Source organism: Zosterops lateralis (genome assembly GCF_965231275.1).
Source record: "Zosterops lateralis genome assembly, chromosome: 8".
In the NCBI taxonomy this organism is placed as follows: Eukaryota; Metazoa; Chordata; class Aves; order Passeriformes; family Zosteropidae; genus Zosterops; species Zosterops lateralis.
Genome location: NC_139768.1, coordinates 27684876 through 27705371, shown reverse-complemented (window position 1 = coordinate 27705371; position 20496 = coordinate 27684876). Strand labels below are relative to the sequence as shown.

The following is a 20496-nucleotide window of genomic DNA, read 5'->3' as shown; positions in this document are numbered from 1 at the left end:
GCTCCTGTAGTTCTGGGGTTTATGGCCCTGTTGAATTAAGTGCACATGATTTGTGGCATGGCTTGAGCACCAAATGCATGCATTGAGTTATTTCTTTACGTCTCCATTGCCATGGAGCTGGCAATATTCTTGAGGGTAAATATGTATGCAAATTACCTATATTGAGAGAACTTCCTACACTTTCCGTTTACAGAAGATGGATTTATTCCTTTGGAAATATATCAGCCAAAAGATCCAAATCTCTTCAGTTTTCAGAAACCATTGCAGAGTGCCAGAGGAGAGGGGCAGCTTTACAGCCATGGCAGAAGGTGGTTTTATGTGCGAGTTACTTTTTATGTTGTACTGAGCCCAAATACTCACATAAGCTCTGATCCCTGTTCTCAGCTCGTATATTTATATTTATTAATTATTTATGACGTTCATTGTTACTGTGTGACTTTGCTCCTTGTCTTGCCTAATGTGCCTTGGCATGTCAAAGCCGTATTTTTATAAAACCCCCAAAATTCTGATCAGAAGATACTTAGTGTGCTGTGAAAATTCCGTTCCCAAGACAGAGGGAGTGGGGGGATGCTTTTTCTGGGCTTACAGGAGTTACAAAGCAGACTGGGTTGGCTTCTTAAGAATGCAAATGATTGCGTGTGAGCAAGATCCGTTGGTACAAAAATAAAATATTCCACATCCTGCCTGGGAAATAATAATCCATATCCAAGCAACACGTAGTAGGTGGCTGAATAAGACCCTGGCCTCAACTTGCTGCAAAGCATGAGGAGCTGTATGGATTTGGCAGTGATTAAAAATCAGAGTGTCAGCGGTGGCCAACAGCCACGGCCCCCTTGTGCTGGGGGTGGATGTGCCCAACTTGCTCTGGGAGTTTCCAATTCCAGGCACGTTTCCCTGTGAGGTTCCCAGTGCTGCTGTTTGATTAACTGAGCCTCACATGGAGCATTTCTTCTCTAACGTGCCCTTGATGTGTTTGATAACATACAAATTCCTGAGGTGTAATAGAAGGGTTTTTCTTTTTTAGTTTAAGGCAAAGTTTGATACTTCTTTAACTTTGGTAAGTGAAGGAATTGTTCCCTGGGAGGGTGGGCAGGCCCTGGCACAGGGTGCCCAGAGCAGCTGTGGCTGCCCCTGGATCCCTGGCAGTGCCCAAGGCTAGGCTGGACACTGGGGCTTGGAGCAGCCTGGGACAGTGGGAGGTGTCCCTGCCATGGCAGGGGTGGCACTGGGTGGGCTTTAGGGTCCCTTCCCACCCAAACCAGTCTGGGATTCCATAATTCTGTGCTTCCATAAATCTGATTCTAAGCCAGCAGAGCCAGGCTTTATTCCCACGAGATTTGAGTCCTACAGAGGTCAATCCCAATATTTTTTACTAGCTGGAGAAAAGCATGTGGAGACAGCAGAGGGGGTGAATTTTGGGAGTCCCAGCCTTAATGCCAACATCCTTTTGGGTTTGTTGTTTCTATTTATTCCACTCAGCTCCTGCAAACCCCTCAGCCCCAGGGATGGGAGCTCACAGAGGACTGTCCATGCCACCCCAGGCTGTGCCTTGGTTGTGGGCTGGCAGCCCTGGGCTGTGCTGGGAATGATGTCCTGTCCCTGGATCCAGGCTGGGATGTGCTCCTGAGCTTGGAATTCCCAATGACCTGCCAGGGTCACCAGGCCAGGGGAAGGGAATGAGTCCCCCTCCAGCTCAGGAAGGAAAGTGCCACTTTTGTGCATTGTTTTACAAATAAAGCCCTCACAGGAGTGCAATGAGCTTCTCCATATGTGCTGTTCCTCGAGCACGGAGCACAGGGGGTTTATTACCATATTTTTGATGACTTGCCGTTGTTCTCTGTTTACTTTTTTGCCCAAAAATATGTCCTTGCTCTGCTGTAGTGATTTCCAGGTTGCCTAATTTGTTTTGTTTGAAGTGTATTTCTCGCAGTCACACACTCCAGCATAACGCTGGCGTGGAGCTTGTTATTTAGCAACTCATTTAAATGAAAATAGACATAATTTAAATAGACAGAAATGTCCTTTAATACTATTTTTAAAGACTAATGGAGGAGCTCTGCGGGCTGGCGCGATGTGCTCCGGAATACAAAATAAACAGAGTTGTTCAGATGCATTTGGATGATTCTTCCAGCCCTTCATGGGGTTGTTTCAACTGCACAGTGGTGAGATTTATCAAAGGGATTGGGAATCGCTTTGATACAAAAGAGATATTTATTTCTCTGCAAGCTGGCATTTCCAGGAGGTGATGGAAGGATTTTTTCCTTTTGTTGAAATATTGCTTCAGAAAATGCCAGTGGTGAGAATCCTTTCAGTGTCTGCAGCTTCTGCTCTTTTATGTACAGTGCCCAAACAAGGATTGATTGTTTTAATTGAGGAGATTAAAACTGGGGAGATTTCTCTTTGGGGTAGGTTAGAGCATGGATGGGGCCTCGAGCTGGGCCAGGAGAGATCTGGGTTGGGTCTTTGCAATTATTTCTCCAGGGGAAGGGCTGCCCAGCCCTGGCACAGGGCAGGGCTGGAGCCCCCATCCCTGGAGGGAGTGCACAGCTCTGTGGATGTGGCACCTGGGGACACGAGGCAGTGGTAGTCTGTAGGAAATGGGTTTGTAGAGGATTCCCAAAGCCTGACAGAAGGCTCACACAGTCTTGTCCATCTGTGTGCAAACCCTGAGATAAAATATCCTGACTGAGAAAGGCCATGGGACAGGACAGACATTGCTGAGAGAGAAATGGAACTGGAAACAAGTTTCAAATGGTGGACTTGCAAACAGACTGGATACTTTGGAGAAACAGAACTGTGAAAGGTGCACTGTAGTAGGACCCACGAGGGGTAATTTTAGATGATTGGCTTTAAAGCATCAACAGCATTGTGTGGCAAAAGCTGACAGGCCAAGAAAGGCTTATAATGGATTGTAATTAGGAAATAGTTCGGGTTCTGATTGTGATGGTGTGAATTGTAACATCTGCACTGTCTTGCCCTTCATGAGACTGAAAATGGAATAAAAGTCTTTACAACACCTCTCAGGAGCCTCTCTATGGGTCAGAAAAAGGGATAATCCCACAGTGGCCTTGGTCCTGCTGGGAATGGTTGGATTTGATGCTGTGCGAGGCTTTTCCAACCTCACAATGTTCTGATTCCAGGACATGGAACACAGCAGGAGCAGAGGCACTGCCTGTGGTGTGGGGGATGATCCCCCAGGTTACAGCCTTGGTTAGGGGTTGGCTTTATGGAACAGGATTAGTGTCTCCAAATGCAAACAGCAGCATTGTAAGCAGGGCTTTATCTTTATTTTTAATATATAATTAAATATTTATATATATAATTGCTTATTTATTTATTTGTTTGTATTTATTCATTTTTTAATGTAAGAAACACTTTGGTTCTTTCTGGATCCAAAGGCTCTAACAGAGTATCTGAAGTTTCATGAGTGAGCAGAAGAGTGCTGACAGGCACCTTTACCCTCCCCTCCCTCCCTCTTTTAGTCTCATGAGCAAAATTTAGCAAACTGGGGGCAAGTAATAAAAAGTATAAGCAAGGTTTGGGTAGAGAAAAGGCCTCATGAAGTCCAAGCCTTTCATTTCCTCCTTTTTGGTGAAATCAGTGTGCCTGAAAGGGATTTTTAGAAAGAGTTTTTAAACAATTTAAAGTGAATTTTTGCATTTGAAGAGGAGGTTTCAGTGTTGTGCCATGGGCAGGGACATCTCCCACTGTCCCAGGGTTCTCCAAACCCCAGTGTCCAGCCTGGCCTTGGGGCGGTCACAGCTTGTGCTCAGCTTTGCCTCTACACAGGACAGAAATCTGTCCCACTCTGCAGACATGAAGTTTTTAAACCATGGCAGCTGTATAAATTAATTTTTATGACCTGCAGTGTTTAATCTTATTAAATAATGACTTTAGGAGCCTGTTCCCTGATGTAAGAGGATTAGGCTGCTCCACACTTTGTTTGTACTGCAGCGTGGAATCAGCTTAACACAAGTTTTATTGAATTTTTTTCCAACTTGTCTTAGGAGAAGTGGTTAAGCAGAACTCATTGCCAATTAATCTGCTGAGTTAGGGTGACACAAGTGCTGCAGGGCTTTATTGGTCCCTTTGGTGCTCAGGGCTCCCCTGTCCCTGCTGTCCCTCCTGTCCCAGTGAGCATCTGCTGAGGGGGAGAAAAGCAGGAGAATTCCAAGAATGGTTTGGGTTGGAAGGGACCCGAAATCCCACCCAGTGCCACCCCTGCCATGGCAGGGACACCTCCCACTATCCCAGGCTGCTCCAAGCCCCAATGTCCAACCTGGCCTTGGGCACTGCCAGGGATCCAGGGGCAGCCACAGCTGCTCTGGGCACCCTGTGCCAGGGCCTGCCCACCCTGCCAGGGAACAATTCCTGCCCAAGATCCCATCCAGCTCTGCCCTCTGGCAGTGGGAAGCCATTCCCTGTGTCCTGTCCCTCCATCCCTTGTCCCCAGTCCCTCTCCAGCTCTCCTGGAGCCCCTTTAGGCCCTGGCAGGGGCTCTGAGCCATCGCTGGAGCTTCTCCTCTGCAGGTGAACATTCCCAGCTCTCCCAGCAGAGCTGCTCCATCCCTCTGACCATCCTAGTGCCTCCTCTGGAGTCTCCAGCAGCTCCAGGTCCTTCTGCAGTTTGGGAACACGGGGCTGGATTCAGAACCAGCAGGGAGAACATGGAATGTTCCCCAGGTGTCCAGGGCCCAGTTAAAGCCCTGAGCAGACGGAGCCCTGGATCCACCACCCTGGATGTGACTGAGCCCTGGATCCACCAGCCCAGATGTGGTTGGGAGCATTTTCCGTGTCTCTGTCCTGGGATCCAGCCCTGCAGGCTCTGTGTGGGAGCAGCAGTGAGCTGCTGCTCACTGAGCTGCTGCTGCTCCTGGATCTCCCTCCCCTCCTTTCAGCTGCTCCCCCTGTGAAATGCAAACTGCATTAGAGAGGCGGCATCAAGCTGGGAGGGGAAAAAAAAAGAGGTTTATAAAAAACCCCAGAGGAAAATGGCATAAATTAAAGGCATTGAGAGGTTCCATTTCTTTATGCTCGTTGTTAATGTAATTTTTTTGCACTTCTTTCTCTCTAAAGAGATTGAAATTTCTACCAGGGTAGTATTGGCATAATATAATGAAATCAAACTCTTTCAACAAACTGTTGCTATAGATGACTTAAAAGCAGGAAATTAATGTGCTTTGAAGTGTTGTAATTGTGGTTAATAGAGGGGTACAGGGAGAATGAAAAAAAATATTTTACTTGCTTAACTTTTTCCTCACCTGAATTCAGTTTTAAAGCTAAGAGCAAGACATTTAAAATTCTCTTAATGTCTCCAAATTCATCTGCTCCTCTTTGTATTTCTGGATCCCTCTCAAGTTTGCTTAATTAGGAATAGAAATAGGGCTGGAAAATGGAAGAGGCAGCAGCGTGAAAAAATTAACTTTTTGCAGGTTGTAGCAGTGCTGTTTATTCTCCCCGAAGCTCAGATTTTAGGGGTATTTTAAAGATTATTAGCACGGAGAGATTTGTTCATCAAAGGTATGTTTTAATCGGATATTTAGAAATTTTGGACTGTGTAAATGAATAAAAATCAGAATGAAGTTTTCTAGGTGGGACGTCTCAGGCTGTATTCAGATCTTGACCTCTGCCATTGTTTGTGGAGGTTATAAAATCGTGGAGCTGCCCCAAGAGAACCCAAACTGGGGGAGTCAAAGGGCTGGGACACCTGGGGGTGCTCACCTGGAGAGGAGAAGCTCCAGGGAGAGCTCAGAGCCCCTGCCAGGGCCTAAAGGGGCTCCAGGAGAGCTGGAGAGGGACTGGGGACAAGGGATGGAGGGACAGGACACAGGGAATGGCTTCTACTGCCAGAGGACAGGGATGTGTATCTTTGGTTTGTGCTTGACATGTTTTGGTTTTCTGAAATTCTTTTCTCAGAGAATTTTTGTAAACAAGAGACATGTTTACATATTTTCTCTAAGAGGGACCTCTTCTTGATGTCCCTCTAGTTTGACTATTGTGAATGAAGAAGATTGTCTTCTTGTCACCAATTAAATTAGCCTGTGTAAAATAGTATAAAAGGGGAGACACTTCCTGAGAATAACAGAGTCACTTTTTCAGCCTTCTGAAGTCAGAGTCTTTGTGCCATTGTAGTGTATTGCAACATCAGGGCTGGATGGGATTTGGGCAGGAATTGTTCCCTGGCAGGGTGGGCAGGCCCTGGCACAGGGTGCCCAGAGCAGCTGTGGCTGCCCCTGGATCCCTGGCAGTGCCCAAGGCCAGGTTGGACACTGGGGCTTGGAGCAGCCTGGGACAGTGGGAGGTGTCCCTGCCATGGCAGGAGTGGCACTGGGGGGGGTCCCTTCCCACCCAAACCAAAGTGGGATCTTGTGACTTTTAATGAAGAATCAGAAAATTGATGTTTAAAACAGTATTTTCGGGGTTGTGAATCACTTTCCAGTTTGTGCCTTGCACTGAGCTGGGGCAGGGCTGAGAGAACCCGGGCTCTGACTCACAGTCACACCTTCCACCAAATAATGACTTTTTTTTTAAGGACAAAACAGAACTGTTCGATGTAAGAGGAAATTTCTCCATGACATTTCTGTGACTGGCACTGGAAGATGAACACCTGGAGAGGAGCAGTCCTGGCTGTGAGCTCAGCTCATCCTTCCCCTGACTCAGATCCATCAGCTGGAGATGGCAGGTCCATGGCCATCCCCAAACCCTCCCTGAGACCCTGCTGGGCCTTGGACCCTGCAGCCAAGGCAATTCCAGCACGTCTTGCAATGGCAGGGGAGGAGGAGAGGCTGTGGGAGCAGAGGCTGTGAGGAAAGGGACTTTGCTGGGCCGTTTTCAGCTCTGGTGTTCACTGAACTGTGCTGGGTTAAAGCCTGGAGAATCCCAGTCTGGGATTCTCACCTGGGAGCATCCAGGGGAAATTTTATTCCTTTGTTCCTTTATTCCTTTCCTGCAGCTGTGCAGGGTGTGAGGGTGACATCCACCCACAGCAGGAGCAGCATGGCCTGGAGAGAAAACATGGGATGTTCCCAGCTCAGGGAGAGAAAACTTGGGATGTTCCCAGCTCAGGGAGAGAAAACTTGGGATGTTCCCAGCTGGGAGAGAAGACATGAAATGTTCCCAGCTGGGAGAGAAGACATGAAATTTTCCCAGCTCAGAGAGAAAATGCAGAGCCTCTCTGGAAGGAGCAGATCCATGGAGCTGAGCTGAGCCTGGTGCCAGGGCAGGGCTGGGATGAGCCCAGGGACTGCAGATAACCACGGCTCCTCCTGCTCAGAGAGAGCCTGAGTGCATTAAACAGGACATGGGAGAGGGCAGGGAACTGCCAGCTGCCCAGTTTTTAATGTTTCTCCCATTCTGTTTTGTAGATTTGTCAATTTATTGGCCATTCCATCCAGCCCCTACTGGAGCACTTGCTGCTCAATCGATATAAAGATAATTTTAGTTTGCTTGCATGTAAAATTTATTCAAATATTGATAGTTCTCCTCACAATATGGCCCACATAGATTTGTCAGGACAAGGCAGCCTATTTCTGAAAGCGATGGTTAAAATTAACTTCAGGATTTCAGAGCTGGACATGCATTACTTGGAATAATTTTAGCACTTCAGGTTTAGAATCAGTAGCCCTATTTGTAACTTAAATAAACACAAGAAGAATTCAGTAATAAGCACCATTGGCTGATGTTTTAAAGCTATGTGTGTGTATTCCTGGGGGAAGGGAGGATAATCATCAGAAAGAGGCAAAACTCCCATTTGTATTTGCTGTCCCTGTGATTTCTTCTCCCATTGTCTCAGATCTGTTTCTTTTTCCCTTTTTGTGGTCCATCCCTGTTGGTGGAGGAAATTCTTTCCCCAGGTTTGATCTGCCAGAGCCATGGTGGGACAGCAGCACCCACAACAGGCTGAGCCCACATTCCCATCTTGCTTTTCCTTTTACACTGAGGGGCTTCAGCCACCTCAATAACTTGGATTTTCCATGTTGAGCAGGACCTGGTGTCCAGTGGAAAGGAGGAGGGACCCTGGTGATTGTCTGAAGGTCTCCAGATCTGGTGTGGAGCCTGTGCCTCCCACAGCCCCTCTGCTGTCACCTCAGGACTCCCGTGCCCCATTCCCTTCACTCTGGGGTAGGTTTGGTCCACCCAGCCTTGCATGGGGGAAAAGCTGAGATTTGGGATTTATTTGAGGGTGAGCTGCTTTCTGGGAATTTCTGAAAGCATTGATTCCTTTTCCAGGCATTAAGGTTGAATTCCTGTCTCAGGTTTTACTCTGCAATTGCCAGTGGGACAGGAGTGGATGATCCCATTGGGATCATTGGGATTGACCATTGTAGGACAGGAAACAAAGGTGAAAGACTCCAAATATTTCAGAAGGCAAAGAGCATAGAAAAAAGGCTTTATTGGCTAATTCTTACTACCTTTTATAAGGTGTTCCCATACAGACTTAACATGGTTGGTGAATAGGAATGACACCTCTCTAATCCCATTGGTTAAACCAGAGAAACAGCAAAACATCACCTGGAGAAAGATTGTTTTGAGAAAGGAAAGTTGTTTGCCCAGATTGTTCTGAGAAGAAGCTTTGTTGAGAAATCTTTCCTTGGGAAAAGTTAGCAGCTGCCAGCAGGCTAAAATCTCTCAGACCCAGAAATATCAGGCCCACACATTACCATTGGGAGAATGGCTTTCCCAACAGTTCTCACTTCAAATACAACCCTCAGCCCTGCAGACACAACCAGGGTTATGCTTCAGGTACTTCCTTAGATTGACTAGACAGAACCAGATTTTTTTTTTTCATTTCCTTTTATATCTGGAACAAATTCAAATGCATGAGAAGGAAAGAGGGACCAATCAGTATTCGATGTCAGACTAGAAGCTTGAAATAAGCTGGAGGGGAGGCAGGAGCACTTACACATCTCCTTTTTCCAGGAAGTCTCCTGAGAAGAAGAGAGATCCTCACGCAGCATCACTCTGAAAGCTGAATTACCTTTTTTAGATGGCTGATGAAAGCAGATGTGATGGCTAAAAAAGCCTCTTCCTCTCTCTAATATTAATTAATAGCTGAACAAAGTTCATATGGAATTTCCCACCTTGCAAAGACACCTCCTGGAATCTTTGGGGAAATGTATTTTGAAGGGATTTTTTGACCAACACTTAAAATACGTTCTTACCTGTTTTTTCCCTCAAGTCTTGCTTCCTTGAAGTGAAAACAATGAAAAAAAATGCTTTAACTCCTCAGCCCTTCAGGTGCCCTGTCCTGCACTGAGGGCACAGAACTCCCCAGCTTCCTCAGGGCTCCTCATTTATTTGCCAAAGATCAAAAGGTCAGGCACTTCCAGCTCGGTGAAGCTTCCAGTGAATTACATCCTGCATAAAAATTTGCTATTTCCGAGCTCCCCCAGCTCTCCTGTGAGGATATCTTGCTCGCCTGAGCAGAAAACAGGCTGTGTTAGCAGCTTTTGTGAGCGATGTACTCCGGGCCCTCCACACATCCCCTGCATGCAGCCCCAGCTCCTGCCTGCAGTGCTGCCCTCAGGGGCCACCCACAGGGGTTTTTTATTCCCATTTATTCTGTAGGAATCCCAGGGAAATGAGCTCCTGGCCAGAGGTGAGGTGTGCACACAGACAGGGTTTGAGGGCCTGCTTTAGTGCCCCAAACCTTCAGGAAAGACTGGACAGGCAGATCCAGAGAATCAGGGAAGGCTCAAGCTTGGAAAAGGCCTCCAAGATCCTCAAATTCAACCGTCAATCAAATCCCACCGTGCCCCCTGACCCAGAGTGCCAGGTCTGATCAATTTGTGCACCTCCAGGGATGGGGACTGGCAGCTCCTTCCATGGCCTGGCCACCCCTTCAGTGGAGAAATCTTTCCTCATATCCAACCTGAACCTCCCCTGGGGCACTTGAAGCCATTTCCCCCTTCATTCCCCTCCCTCCTCTGCTGTTTCCCCTCTCTCCTGGGTTGTTTCCCTGCACGCCATTGATGCGTTCAGTTTTAGCTTTCATATTTTCCAGATTCTGCACTGCATTGGTGTGTAGCTCTGAACTTCATATCAAGTGTTAGCCAGTTCTCCTCACAGCTCAGTCAGACAAAACAATCCTTTTCCAGCCCCAGAACCAAGGACACTGTTGCAGCTTCAAGCCCAAAAAGTACAAACAACAGAGAATTGAGGGGAGCAAACTGGGAGGATGGGACTGCATCACCCGAGGCTGTAATTGGACACTTAACCCTAATGTAAATGGAGCAAAACTTATAAAAGTGTGAAAACTCATGACCAGCTGCCCATCTTGGGTGGAGCCATGGCCAGGCTCTTGTGCTGCCCAAGGTGCATCCTTTGAAAGCCTTTTAATAAACCTCTACTTTATTCCTTTAACTCTGTCCAGCCTCTGTTCCTGGGATCACATTGTTCCAGGATGGTGCTGGACACTCTGTGCTGAAGGGAGAGAACCCCCCAGCTCTCCTGGTGAACAGCAGCAGCATTGTGGGGTTGGATTAACCCAGCCCAGGAGCATAATCTGGGCACGTGTGTGACACCAAGAGGTTTGGGTGTCTTCATTGAGGACCAGGAGCTAGGTAGTTGTAAAAGTAAATTCTTTATTGCATAATCAAATCAGTCCCATGAAGGCAAAGTTAGCAGAGTCTGTAGCAGTATGCAGAAGCCTGGTAACAGAAAGTTTCTAAGTCCCAAGCAGAAGCAGCAGCCACAGCAGCAGTAGGGACATCATTAGTCTGTGTCCTGTGAGCTCTTTTCAGTAGCAACAACAGCAGCATTGGTGTTTTTGTGAGTCCTCTGTGTGTGTGTTCTCAAATTAGAGCATTTTTATTTTATTTTTAGCCAGTTAGGCTTGAACACAATGAATTTCTTACAATAGTGTTGGACATACCCTAAGCCAAAATTGATGTGCAACAATTTTCCGTAAATTCTTGCACAAATTCTACTCAGAGAGCTCTATCTGCTCCATCCAGGGATTTTCAGCAAGGCTACATTATTTTTGTTATTACTAGGGTTTAACTAACTTAACAAAGGTGATGCCACTAAACTTTAAACTAGATATTCGGTCCTTTGCTTATTTCAAAACTAAACTTGCATTTCTACCTCATGTCCATGTGGATTTATGTGTTTTAGCTCCTCTGAAGGTTCTCATTCAATCCTCACATTTTTGGGTACTCCTGGGCCAATGTGGATTTAGCCCAGGGGGCTTCACACTCCAACACGGGTGTGCTCAGGCAAGGCCTGTGGGTTGTGGGTTGGAAATGTGATCATTTCCAGAATGGCATTTCCAATTATTGCAAAACTGCAAATCCCCAGAGCTGGCACCCAGCCAGCACCGATGAAGAATGTGTGTGGGGAAATGGAGTGCAAATGGAGGTGCTGTGCTTGTGGGATCACTCCTGGAGCAGGAACAGGCCCAGACATCTCCTCTTTTGCAAATTTTGTCCTGAATCTAGAAAATAATTCTAAATGAGTCTATTAAAAAAATCTGATCAATTTTAAAAGAAAAAATGAGACTTAATGTGAAAACATTTTGAACCATAGCAACGGCATAAAAATTATTTTTTGAGGGGGATCTTTTACAACTTAATTCTATCCCCATTTTCTATTTTTAACCTTTAATCAAAGCTTCTGGCTTGTTGGGAAATACAATAAATCTTTATATCTCCAAAGCTTTTAAAGTGCTCGCTGTGCCTGCTGTTCTCATTCTGACAGGAGATTATCCTTTTGAGTTGGAAATTTTCTATTATTTGTGTCTGAAAGGGTTGAAAGTCAAAGCGGGGCCTCAGGTCCCATTAGCAGCAGCCCTAATGAAGTTGTGGGATGTGTGGAGGCTTTTCAAGGCAGGGACATCCTCCAGCCCCATTTTTGTCCAACAGCTGCTTTCCTTTTTTGGTTCCAGCCCTGCTGTCCTCACACAGCCCTGTCACAGGGAATTGTTCAAACCGGGGGGTTGTTTTCTCCACCCTCTGCCTTCAGCCAGCTTTGAACCTGTCCTGGGGGTCCCTGGGCACGGGAGAGGTTCTGAGCTGGTTCCCAGGAGCTGAGCCAGTTCTGGCCTCAGCTGGAGCTGCCCAGTGTGCCTTGTCACAAGATCTCACACTTTTATAAGTTTTGGTCCATTTGTATATTGGGGTTTAATTGTCCAATTCCAGCTGCAGGTTGTGAGGTCCCATCCTTCTTGTTCCTCCCTTCAGCCACCCTTGTTTGTGCTTTTGGGCCTGAAAGTTGTCCTCGGTGTGCAGCAGGAAAAGGATTTGTTTTGTGTCCCTGCTCTGTGCAGAGCTGAGTGACACTGACTGTGAGCTCAGAACTGCCCCCCTGGGCAGCACAGAACCTGAAATACAGGAAAGATAAAATTTAAGGCATCACCAGCACCATCACCAAACCTGGACAGAGGGGATTTCATGGAACCATAGCATCACTGAGGTGCAGAAGACATCCCAGATCATCCCAAGCCTCACCCAAATCCCACGATGCCCAATAAACCGCATCCCAAAGTTCCCCATCTGCTTGGCTCTTGAACACTCCCAGGGCTGGGGGCTCCACAGTGCCCTGGGAGCTGTGCCAGGGCTTCAGGGCTGTTCCAGGGCAGAAGTTTCCCCCAATATCCAGCCTGAACCTCTCCTGGCACAACCTGAGGCCATTTCCTGTTCTCATTTTGCTAGATCTGGGAGAAGAGGCCAACTAACTCATTAACTCCTCCCTAGTTTATTATTGATAAAAACATTTTCAATCAGTGAGTCATTAATTTTAAGGCATTGAAACCCAGGATTTCCTGCCTGACTTTATCTGCTTGATATTTCCTATCTGCTCAAAAGCTACTCTGGGACTGGAGTTCCTCCTTTTTTCCTCTTCCCACTTTGAAATGAATCACTCCTGTGTTCCAGTCTGTTGGATGCTCAGAGGAGCACAAGGGAGGAGCACAAGCCCCAACCCTCCAGCTGCAGAAGGGTTCATCCAGCACCATTTTTCTTGGCTGGAAGAGGGAAGGTGGAGCTGCTGGAGCCAAGCTCTGGGATGAGGATTGACATTTGGGAATGGATGTGCTGATGTGGGAAACTTCATCCAGGTAATCCTTTGTGTTCTTGCTTTATTTCCTGAGAAACATTTCTTTTGGGGTGGCTGCTGCTTTCTGGAGAGCCAGACGTGAATAATGCATTAATCAGGGCATTTAAAGGCATTTATTGGGGTATTTCAGTGCATTTTAGGATGTTTTCAATGCATTTTTAGGGTGTTTCAAGGCCAGGGCCAGGACACTCCCTTGCTAGCTCCAAATGATGGGAATCAGATCCAACAGCTCCTACTGTGAAAACTTAGGGAAGCAGCTGCAGCTAAACCAGGAGATTGTGATCCTTGAGTGAGCAGAACCATGGGGGGAGTGGGGGACAGCAGGCCCTGGAGCTGCCCTCTTGAGCCACATTTATTAAATCACTTCCATAGCCTGGAAATTCCCATGGCTGCTTCATGTTCCCTGATCTTGTTAATGTTGCCTTAAAATTTAGCTTTAAATTCTTGTAACTGTCAAGCTTTGCTTACGGATTTTGAGCACATGTGAATTCATTTCAGACAATTGCCTTAAAAGTAGGAAAACACGGTATTTGTGCAAGGCTTCTACAATATTTTGTTCTGAACTTAAAAGTCTAACAGCTTCATACAAACCATCAACACACTTTGAGTGAGTAATTCTGCTAAAAATAACTCCTACCTGAGAGGGAAATGACTCACCTTTTACGTGAGTCAGCCCATGGACTTGAGAGCACCCAGAGTTTCTCTCTCACAGGGCTGGGACCATGTCCCACACACTCCTGGGGAGATGAGGAAACACAAGCCCAGCCTGGTGTGGGCTGGGAGGGACCTTTGGAAGTGTCCCAGGCCAGGCTGGACAGGGCTTGGAGCAGCCTGGGACAGTAGAAGGTCCCTGCCCATGGCAGGGATGGCACTGAGTGGGCTCCAAGGTCCTTTCCAGCCCAGCCCAGGCTGGATTCTGGATTTTGTCAAGGTGAAGAGGTTCAGGCCCATGGCTCTCTTGGCCAGCCCTGACACTCCCTGTCCTTGTGTGGTGGTGGAGTGCCCATCCCTGGAGGTGTCTCATGCCTGGAGGTGGCACTCAGAGCTCTGGGCTGGGGACAAGGTGGGGATGAGGCACAGCTGGGACTGGATCACCTCAAAGATCTTTTCCAACCTTTTTGATGCAGGAATTCTGTGATTCCCTGCTCCTCCCACCTTTGCTCTCCTGCCATCACCAGCTTTCAGCTGGAACACTGATGGCCCTTCATATTCCTTGCCTCTGCTTTTTAGTCCACAAAGTCTCTCTGTAATTCTCTAAAATGCAACTCCTGTTTCCAGTGAAGCTCTTCCTCACAGTCTCCCCAATGAGCAGCACCCTACACTCTGCTCCCCACAGCATAGTCAGGTGGTGGCTGGTGTTGGGGCAGCTGGTGGGGCTCTGTGGCCCCTCCTCAGGCCTGGACCCACCCCAACTCTGCTGACCCTGAGGGAACATCAGGACCCTGGAACCAGGCCCATTTCCATCAGGAATGGCTTTGTAACAGTGCCTCAAACTCCTGCTCCCCACAGCATGGAGTTGTTTTTCATGCAGGACCTACAAGGCTCCCCAAGGTGTCCACATCCTCTGAACCTCTTGAGCTGAAAATTCCACGGGAGCAGAGCCTGCCTCACGATTTTCTGCTCCTGCCTGCTCTCTGTCCTGATGGCAAATTGCCTTGAGAAGAGCCTCTCCTGCTGGGCTCTGGCCCTGCCTGATTTCTGTTGCTGCCCTGGAGTGCCTGTGGCAGTGTCTGCACGCCCAGGGTGAGTAACAGGGTGAGTAAAAGGGGCTCAGGGCTGATCCCTGAATGCTCTGGAGCTGCTGGTCCAGGCTGAGCTCTCCAGGCTGTGCTCTCCCTGCTGTCACAGTGTGAGGGTTTTGGCCTCTTTTTTTCCCTGGCCAAGGCCAGGATGAATAACATGGGAAACAAAGATGTCAAATTCAGGCTTGGAATGTTTGTTACATATTATCTATTTAGAGTATTTACAGGCTCATGAGCCATGAGCTTAACTAGCAAGCCAGGGAAACGAGGTAAAATGGAGAGCTACTAACTCTTTCCAAGATTATTTAAGTGCCAATTACCCAATAACAAAGTGAAACCTGTATTATTTATATTTCTGACCCAATAATGACCACCCAAGGTCTGCAATGAGACCTTTTTCACCCAATTACAGAAAACCACCCAAACCCATGAAGTAGAAGGAAGAAGGTGAAGAACAAAGACAACACCTGAAGTCCTCCATCTTGACTCATATGTATTACTATACACTAAAACCCCAAATTCTAAGTTTCTAGGACTCCAGCATCCAGCTTTTTCCATGCTGATGTGTCCAGCCTCAGGACAGCATGGGGCTGACTCTGCTCCCTCCTCCTGCTGTTGAATCCCAGAGCTCCCAGGTTTGGAGTGGACACCACACAGATTTTCCAATTCAGACCTCAGACCAGCAGTGCCTGGAGTCATCACAGACTCCCTTTGCTGCAGTTCTGGCTGGGATTGCTGATAAAAGACACTCCTGAACACCCACACACACCATGGACCCACCATCTCCTCATAAACAGAGCAGGTTCATTGAAAAGGTTTGGCTTTCACCTCCTGGCCAAAAAACCATTTTTTTTTTTTTCCAGCTGTCTCCTGAGGTGTGAACCACACTGGCCTGAGTGACGGGGCTGCACCAGTTGCTCAAGGAAATTTCATGTTGAGCAATGTTCAGATGGATTTAATGACACCTGAAGGGCTGTTCCTACCTGGCTGAGTGCTCCAACCCCACCAAGAATCAGAGAAACCTGATATGTGACAAGAGGTATTTAAGGGAATTGCGATCCTGGGATTTATTTGTCACGGATCAGTTTAATTAGGAATGGCATTGTGCTGATTGGAAGCTGTGCTCTGAAGGACTCGTTCACTTTGCTTTGGATGTTAGAAATGCATGGAATTCCCCAAGGCCCTGCATTTGGAACGAGCTAATCCTGCTGGTGGAACAAGCACTGCCTTGGCACTGCTGGGGGAACGCTTGGATCCGTGGGTTGGGAGGGCTTTTCCAGCTGAAACCATTCCAAGTTTCTGTGAGGATCAGGCTGAACTCTCTCCTCCTGGCTTTTAGGAAAAGATTTCACCGAGCTCACCCCGAGGATGTTTCAGGCAGAGGGAGCTGGAGCTGACAGTTCATTAACAATGAATGGCGTGGGCTAAGCTGACATTGCCCAATGGGCCATTAAGCAAAACCGCTGCCAGCAGCTTTAAACCCTCCTGCCTTAAGTGACTTATCCAAACGAGGAGCGTGGATCTCGGGAATAAAGCCATTCCTGGAAGAATGCACTGGAAGAGTTTCCCTGAGCTGCAGATTTTTGCAGGGACCTGTTCCTCAGCACAGCCATAGCAACACTTTGCACAGCACAGTTCTGTGCTAAGCCCCAAAAGTTCATTTTTTATCCAAACATCCACACTTTTTGGGGGTGTTGGTGGCTGCTCTTGGATCCCTGGCAGTGCCCAAGGCCAGGTTGGACACTGGGGCTTGGAGCAACCTGGGACAGTGGGAGGTGTCCCTGCCCATGGCAGGGGTGGGAATAGGTGGGCTTTGAGCTCCCTTCCCACCCAAACATCTGGGATTCTGTGGTCCTAGGAAAAGGTGCTCCCTGGAGAACAGCAATTCTCCCCTGGCACTGAGTTCAGGGCTCAAGAGCTGCAGCATCAGGTGGGTGAGGAGCAGCTTCCCCTTCTCCCTCAGCTCCTGCAGGAGGAGTCAGGGACAGTCTAGTCCAAACCCCTCTGCAGTGTGTGGCACATGGCAGCAGGTAGGGAGGGAAATCCTCATCGGAATGAGAGGGTTGATAACAGAAATAATGAGAATGGAATTAAAAATTCCAGGTTTCAAGTCCAGCATGGGACAGGAAAGTCTGGGAAAAGCAGCAGGGCCAAAGCTGTGTCTGTGTGCTGGGCCCTACCTGGGTGGAGATTGGTCTCCCAGAGAGGGGCTGGGGATGTTTGTGCTCACGTTAACACCGGACTGGGGGTGCTGGGGCAGGGTTTCACCCTGTCCCTGTGCCACAGGGAGGGCAGAGCCTCAGCAGAGACATAAAGAAACCCATCCCTCAATGAGGCTGGGATTTGGAACATGGAACTCTGATTCCACCCCAACATTAAAACCACACTTCAATAAAAAAGGCAAACCTCCAATTCTATTAGTCTGAAGTCTGCAGAGCCTGCTCAGAATGGGCATTGGGGGGCGGGGGGGGGGGGGGGGTTGGGAGGGGCTGGAGTTTGTTGTTGGTTTGTGCTGGTGACAAAGATGTAGAAGTTTTCAATGTCACTTGGAATACTTTAAAGACAATTAATCAATACATTAATGACAGCTGCCCCTTTGTGCCTGCCGAGGTAATTGGGCTGCAATTCCCCAGCTGGCTGGTGCAGATGTCCCTCTCAGAGCTGGGAAGGGAGAGGGAGAGGAGCAGCTGTGATTCCCCAGAGTGGGAATGGGAGCTCTGTTCCCAAAATGAAGGTGTTGTCTCAGGTGTATCTGCTCAGTTTTATATAATGGAGTTTTTTCATATATCATGGAGGGACAGGACACAGGGAATGGCTCCCACTGCCAGAGGGCAGGGCTGGATGGGAGATTGGGCAGGAATTGTTCCCTGGGAGGGTGGGCAGGCCCTGGCACAGGGTGCCCAGAGCAGCTGTGGCTGTCCCTGGATCCCTTTGGGGGTTTCATTGGGCTGTGAAGGGCCAGGAGCTCCACAGCTGCCATGGAAGAGTGATTTGATGGAGATCTGACTCTTCCTTGGCTTCTTTCTGTACCTCCCAAAGCCTGAGCTCAATAATCTGGGGGGCTTTAATTTGATATCCACTCCTGTGGCTGTGCTGATCAATATGGGTAATATCTGTTCATAGGGAGATTTTCCAGGAGCCAGAGCATTTGTTCCACACTCGGCCTAAGCCAGCACTGCAATTTTGTGTGGGGATTAGTTTGAGGCTCCAGCTACACAATATTTTCCAAAGCCCAGCTCTCCGGAGCGTTTGTTGCCTTTAGCCTGATATTGATCATTATTTTTATTTTTATTCTTATCTGCAGTCCCTGGCAGTGACCTGTGCTGGAAATCAGAGCTCCTGGAGCCCAGAACCTGCTCGGGGCAGCTCAGAGCAGCTGTGATGGAGAGCTGGGCTCAGGACCTGGGAGAGCTGGGATCAGGACCTGGGAGAGCGAGGCTCAGCACCTTGGACAGCCGGAATCAGGACCTCGGAGAGCGGCGATCAGGACCTTGGAGAGCATTCCCGGTGGGAATGGGTCAGGGCAGGTTTTTCCTGCTCCACCCCGATGTTTTCCCTGCTCCATCTTCACACACGCCAGGTCTGGCAGAGTCACTGCTCTCCATCCCAACAGCGGCTCAGGCTGCAGAAACCACCCCAAATTGAATTCCTCTGCCAAATAAATAATTGTGCTGCACTGAACAGTTACACTGGGAACTGAAATGCTTCAGCAGCAGTGTCCTCTGCTTAGAGGAATTGTTTTTCAATTAGGAAATTTGCTTCTCCTTGACCTAAATTATAGAAAGGAAATATCAGTGCCACGGGATAAATTCAAGTAATGACACTTTGTAAATCCCCAGGCCTGTGGGGATTCACCCCAGTCAATAAGGTGAAGGAGGTCCTGGTTTTTAGGTTATTTCCAGCCCAGGTGATCTGACAAAAAGCTGCTCTACAAGTTACCCAACACCTTTTCTGGGAGGTCTGGCAGAATTTTTGTGCTTGGTTTAGCACTGACATTTGAAGCTGGTCTAGAGCAATTATTTCTGTGTTTCCTCTATAACATGAAATCCCTACTAGGGCAATTCTGAAAGGAGTTTTCTATTATTTAATCCCATGAGAACTGAGTGGAATAAGAGGGTTTTATTGGGAGGTTTGGGGCACTAATTTTAGGTGAACACATTTTCTGCCAGTTCACAACCACAGCAAGGAGAGCTCATCACCGTCGTACCACATAATCCTTCAAATGCACCAGGTTTGTGGGAATAAAGCTGTTTCTGAGGTGTCCCGACTTCAGAGGTGTCTGTGTGAGGGGAAAAATACTGGTAACGTTTGTTCAGAGGTTGGTAAATGGTAGAACAGCAATGCTGCCATGCAGGGGGAATTTGCAGCTGCTGATAAAACCTCTGGAGGCCAGGAAAACACTTCCAGAGAGGAGAAGGTTGGGATAAAGCTCCTGTGGGAATCATAGGAATTGCACACTGGGGCTGAGCCTGGACAGGCTGGGTCAGATTAATGAGTCAGAAAAGCTTTAGCTGGAGGTCTGTCCAGCCCCATTGCATCCCAATGCTTAAAGTTCATCAAGTTTCTCCTGAAAAGCAATTACAGCAATTATAACACAGCCACACGTCCCTGCTGCTGGCTGCAGACCATCCACTGTTCATCCTATTGCAATTCAAATGAAGGTAATTTGAATTTGGCGTTCTAATGCAGGTAAATAAAAGGAACGCCCGTGTTAGGTGGCAGCCCTGGCTTGTTTTTAATGGGATTGGCAATTACTGAGATGGATGGCTTTGTGGAGAAGGCTTGGGCTGTGAAATGAAGGCTGGGGATGATGGATGTTGAGGCCTGAGCTGACTCTTTTCTCCCTGCACCAGCAGCTACCACGGCAGGCCCTGCACAGCTCCTGCCCCTGCATCCCCCTGGAGTTTGGGGAATTCCAGAGCTCCCTCCTACTCAGCTGGGCTCAGCTTCTCCATGCTCAGCAATAAATAAACACTGGGGCTGTTCTGAAGGACAGGCTGTCATTGTCCCCCAGCCTGCTCCATGTCCCACATGGTGTTTTCCTTTGGAGCCCGTGGGTGGCCCAAAACCACCCTGACCTGGCACAGGGTGCCCAGAGCAGCTGTGGCTGCCCTGGATCCCTGGCAGTGCCCAAGGCCAGGCTAGAGCAGCCTGGGACAGTGGGAGGTGTCCCTGCCATGGCAGAGGTGGCACTGGGTGGCATTTCATGTCCCTTCCAACCCAAACCATTCCAGAAATCCCTGACTCTCTTTGTCCCTAGGTTTTCCAGGCAGTGCATTCCAATTCCATCCTGAAGTCCTGGCTGAGTTTAGCAGGGCCAGGCCTATGATCCAGGCTGCTGCGCTTTCCCAGAGCAAGGACACAGCTCAGCTGCCAAACAGCAGAACCAAGATCTCCAGTGATCTCTGTCCTAAATTCAACAGCCCAGACCAATGGAATAAGCAACTAAATTCAACAACCATGTGGGGTAAGTAGCATCCCTCATTCCTGTGCTCTTCTGGTCCCCTCATGCAGCTCTGTTGCTTTGATCTTTTTTAGTTTTTTGATGTTTGCATTTTTGTAGTGGAGTTTCTCACAGATTTTCATGAAAACAAAGTGATATTTATGTTCCTCTATGGAGGAGGAACAATTGATGGACTTCTAGTTTGACCAGTGTAGTGTGAGAGGTGTCAACCTCATTGTCCAATCCATGGTCATTGTC

General features: G+C 48.1%; 1 long non-coding RNA gene across 1 annotated transcript; it reads left to right on the top strand.

Annotated features, from left to right (window-relative positions):
* Nucleotides 1-12780: 12780 nt before the first annotated feature.
* LOC310912340 lies at nucleotides 12781-19954 on the top strand. Its single transcript, XR_014590657.1, has 3 exons — nucleotides 12781-13054; nucleotides 15659-15834; nucleotides 18100-19954. It is a non-coding gene; the product is annotated as an uncharacterized lncRNA (long non-coding RNA).
* The last annotated feature ends 542 nt before the right edge of the window (nucleotides 19955-20496 follow it).